Raw genomic sequence first — 5,423 nt, forward strand, 5'->3', positions numbered from 1 at the left:
AGCTTTTTGTTATTGTTGTTGTTGTTGTTGTTTGTTGGTTTGTTTTGGCAGGGAATCTCACTATGTAGCCCTGGCTGTCTTGGAACTCACTATGTAGACCAGGCTGGCTTTGAACTCATAGATCCATTTGCCTCTGCCTCCCAAGTGCTGGGATAAAAGGTGTGCATCACACACCGAGCAAAATTCGAGTTTTATTTTATGTGTACGGGTGTTTGGCTTGCAGGTATGTAGGTGTATATGTGTGTGAACACCATTACAGGCCAGAGGAGGCTTTGAATTCCCTGGAACTGGGTATGGACAGTTAGGAGCAGCCACATAGGTTCTGGGCACGAAACCCAGGTCCTCCATAAACAACAAGTACTCTTTTTTTTTTAGTTAAATTTTATTTATATTTGTGTTTGTGGTGCTTTGCCTGTATGTGTGTCTGGGCACCACATACATGCCTGGTGCTTGCAGGGGCCAAAGATCCCCTGGAACTGGAGTTACAGACAGTCCCGTGTATTCTGGGAATCAAACCCCGCCTCTAGAATAGCAGCAAGTGCTCCTGACCAGTAAGCCATCCCTCCAGCCCCCAGAGCTGCAGTGCTCTTAACTGCCTGACTGTCTCTTGCACCCTCCTTTTAGTTTTAAAAAGTGCATTGTGGGAGACGGCCTTGCAGGGAGAAGTGTTTGCTGCATCAGGAGCATGACTTGTAGCACAGGATGATTTGGGTTCAGTCTTGGGACTAACCCTGGAAGGACAGAATCCACTCCCCAAAGTTGCTCTCTGACCTCCACATGCTGTTCACGATGGTACACACACACACACACACACACACACACACACACACACACACACACACACCAAATAATTTTAGAAGTGTCTTGAAAGACACACAAAAAATGTTAATAATTAGTAGTAAGAATGCTATCCAAAATTAAGAAAATATTTAGTTTCTATTTTCAACTTAAAAATGATGGGAAATTATAAAAAGCAATAGCCTAAGCTCCTGTTTGCTTTGCTGTGTAGCCATTTAAAAAGCAAAGCAAAGTCACTGGGCATGGAGCCTGGGCTCTTTAACCCTAACTTCTCCCAGTCTGAGGCAGGAAGCTGACAAGCTCAAAGCCTTTTGGGGCCATGGGGTTACAGAGAGAAACCAAAATAAAACCCTTGACTGTCTTTCTGGTTATTTGTCCTAAAGAAATAATGTAAGAGACTAAAAACAAAAGCTACATAAATAAAGACTTTTAACTTTGACTTCGTGGTTACAAACAAAACAAAACAAAAAACTGGGAGCATGCATAAAAAGGAGAAAGCTAAACCAGGCAGTGGTAACACACACTTTTGATCCCAGCACTTGGCAGGTAGATCTCTGAGTTCAAGGTCAGCCTGGTCTACAGAGTGAGTTCCAGGACAGCCAAGGACATTCAGAGAGACCCTGTCTCAAAAAAAAAAAAAACATGTTGATGGAGGTTTCTGTCCTGTCAACAGCTCTCAAATAACTGACACAGAAACTCAATATTAATTACAAATGATTGGTCAATAGCTCAGGCTTATTAACCCATATTTCTTACCTATGTTTTGCCATGTGGCTCATTTACCTCATCTATGAACTTCATGTTGCTTCTTCTGCATCTGCTCTCAAGACCTATGACTCTACCCTTCTTCTTCCCAGAATTCTCCTAGTCTGGTTCTTCCGCCCAATCTCTTCCTGCCCAACTATAGGCCAGTCAGCTCTTTTTATTAACCAATGAGAGTAACACACATCTACAGTGCACAAAGATTGTTCCACAGCAAAACAAAAACCAACCAAACAGCAACAACAAAAGGAGACAGTTCAATGATGATAACTCATCAACACATTGAGGTATTACTCAATCTTAAAATAATCATGAGCCCATAGAAACTTGGAATGAGAACACGCAAGCTTTTGCTAAGAACATAAACGTTAAAAATATGCATTTGTGTCTATTGGCAAGAAAGCAATGTGCAACATAAACTTAATCTCTAAGGATAAAAAAATCCATGCTGAGATATTAACAATGGCAATTTTTGACTGGAAAGGTTGTAGATGGCTTTCTTTCCCCTGCCAATCTTCTCTCTACTTCCCAGTTTTCACATCACCAAAACAACTTACGTTTTATTTGAGGGGCAGACTAAAACTGACTCCATTGAATGAATCCTTAACTCTTTTTTTTCCTGGGGAAATAATGTATGATAAAGATGATGCATACTATAGGTCAGCACTGACTTTAATAATATTATTATAATAAAACTATTATTTTCGGGGCTACTGGAAATAACATGACGTCCTGCAAAAAAAATAAGGGGGGGTGGGGGCTGGGAGAAGAAAGAACAGAAGTAAGGAAGATAAATTGACTGGAGTCCCAGAAGCTGGCTACTTCCTCTGAGTTGTGTAGCCACCCACCTGGTCCTTGGTTTGGATGCTACTGGTAGCCATTTCTCGTCTTCTGTTTTTTCCTTCTACCATTCTGTATCTTCCTGCATTATGGCTTTCTCTTACTTCCTCTACCACATGTAACTTCCTTAAAGATCGAGATTAGGGCCTGCTCTGTTCCCTGATGGGTCTTATAGGCTTGGCATGTAGGTGCCTAATATATATTTGTGGAGTTAATGTGCTATAGATTGAATACAGTGGAGGCCTTCTGGGAACTCTGTCAAGAGGAAAAGAGCAAGCAGAGGCCGAGGCCTGGATGCAGGAAATCCCTAGAGAGCATCGAAATCCAGGACCAGGGTCTGGGGGTCATGGTATGTTTGAGTCTGGTCAGAGTGGACATCACAGCACCCCATGATTGGATTTAGGGGTGGGGTGAGAGTAGCAGTTTCCAGACCTTACTTTTCTGTTGGGAGGTGGGAGTTGCCGCCATTTCCATGGGTTTCTCCTCAGATGTTAGATCATTCTTAACAGGAGGCTAGAGTTCAAACAGACCCAAACTATCTGCTGGAGGTACTCATGAGCCAACGCAGACACATCTCTTGTCACAAGGGACAGATATCAGAAAGGGGAGTTTTCAGCTGATCACCTAAGGACCAAGACTCAAAGCCCTGGAACCCTCAGTGTCAAGAGGCAGGCACGGAAAATGTAAGGTTCATTAAGTGGGTCAGTAGACCCTCTTGAGAAGACATGTGTTCCACACCAGTTTCAGGATTTAGATAAATGGGAGGAGAGGAAGCAAGAAAGGGAGGAACGGAAGAACCAGGGAGCCTATATGGTACTTCCTTGGAACAGGTGTCTTCCGAAGCAACCTCGGTCAGGGATCACAATCCTGGATGGAGGTGGCAATCGATGGTAACTTAGACTGAACGTTGAAGGAGTCAGGGACCTTTGAGGGTTCGTCTCTCTTCAGTGATTGCAGTTAATAGCCTTGCTTCTTTCCACACATTTCATCCATAAACTTTTGTGTCTCCCCTTCATACGAACACCACTGCTGCTCAGGGTGACTGCCCTGCTGTGGGTTTTAGTGCTTTCAAGTTTGTCTTTTCAAGAACCTCACACTGAAGATATTGATTGGGCCTGCTCAAGGAAATCTCAACCTGTCAACTACACTCCTTTTTCTTCACAGATGAAGAGATCGTCTATCCTGAATCTAACCACTTCCAAGGAGACTAGGCTATACCTCTCCCACCTCTTGCCTAGTTATTATCTGCCTCTAGAAATTGATCTTCCATCTTCTGCCCTGACCCCTCCAGTCTACTCAGCCAGGAGTCAGCCTCTCCAGCCAGCACAGGCTGAATAAGCCTGGCTGAATTTCACCCACCAGTGTTTGTCACGACGGCTGTTCATCCCTTTAGGAAAGAATTTAACTGTCCAGAAATACCTTGGTTTGTTCATCTGTGTTGACTATTCGGGAGAGCAAATGCTTCCTGAATGTCTGAACATACAGGAAGACAGAGGGATGTCAGAGTGGGCTGAGAGGAACATCCTTAACCAGGAAAGGAGGTGGCACGTCACTAGTGTGGACGAAAAGGAAGACATCTGACTTAATTTTATAATGGGCACTACTGACTTGCATGTTGGTAACTGACTCACCAGAAGTCTATTCTGCTTCCATTGCCCTGGCCTCCGGAATGGGTCTAACCCACCACAGTGTGGCTTGTGGCTTGGCTCTTTCTCATGTAGTGATTAAGTAGGGCTCTAGGCTTAACTGCCACCACACCATTGCCATGGGTGGTTGTGGATGGAGAACAGACAGCCCTATTTGATAAAAGACTTCCAAGCTGATGTCGAACCAGAAGCCTGTCCAGGGAGTCCACTTAGAAGGCAGAGAAATGAAGCTCACCACATGAAAGGTTCATCCAAATGATACGTGGAACACCAAGAAACCGAGCGCTCTTTCATCCCAGCTTACAGTGAAGAGGAGAACAAAAGTCAAGAGAGACTTCTTGGGACAGAGTGGTTTTGACATGGAAACCCACGTAAGATGGCGTTAAGACATGCAAGGTTAGTTTCCCTGTGTCTGTTTGTATGAGGCTAGGGTCTGCCCTCCTTCAGGTCACTGGGAACGGCCCACAGTCCTGTTCCCAGGCTGTCTCTCTGACAGGACCGCCCTGGTGTGGCTGTTGGCTGCATCCTAGGGACAGCCAGGCTAAGGGCTGTGTCAGGGCCCCCTGGCAGCTGTTAATGCAAATTGTTTAGGATTCTGGGTGATGACTCACTTACCTCTGCTGTTCTTGCTGCTGTCGAGACTAATGTACCTATTGAGCTTTTCTGGAAAATACGCTGGAATCGCTTGCCATGCAGCTCTGTCCTCTGCAAAGCCCATGTCCATGATAAGACACCTTCCCAGTACCCCTGGAGAGGGGGGAGATGATGTGTTTGGAAGTGGTGGGAGGAAGACATGGTGGGGCAGAGTGTGGCCCCTTCCCCAACGCTGGGCCTGCCACAGATACAGCTGAGCCACTGACCGACCTCAGTAGGGTTGTGTTCTCTTGTTAACAGTCTCTTGGGGGTTACTCATGCCAAACACTAAACTGTCCCAGGGAAGATCCCTCAGTTGGCGGTTGACTAAACAAACGACTAAGGTCTGTGACTGCACACCAGGTGAGGATGGCCTATCAAGGGCCACCAAGATGAGTGTGCTGACCAGCAGGACCCCTTAGACCACAGAATCCCTGATGCCACAGGAGCAGTTAGAAGTCAGGAGAGATGGAGGGGACTCTCTACCCAAGCTACATGCTAGGTCAGAAGCTGAGGCAGTGTGGCGGGGCTTCCATGGTGAGCGTGTGTGTGTGTGTGTGTGTGTGTGTGTGTGTGTGTGTGTGTGTGTGTGTGTGTGTGTTGGGGGGTGGGGATTGGTTATGACGGCAGGATAGGTGATTTCACAGACAGACACCTGACGCTGAGAGTCACACCACTCTGCACACTACTGTCTGGCAGCTCAATTCTTAGGCTAAAACATAAGATGTGTTTCTCTACACAGTG

Source organism: Peromyscus maniculatus, chromosome 2 (genome assembly GCF_049852395.1).
Source record: "Peromyscus maniculatus bairdii isolate BWxNUB_F1_BW_parent chromosome 2, HU_Pman_BW_mat_3.1, whole genome shotgun sequence".
Lineage (NCBI taxonomy): Eukaryota > Metazoa > Chordata > Mammalia > Rodentia > Cricetidae > Peromyscus > Peromyscus maniculatus.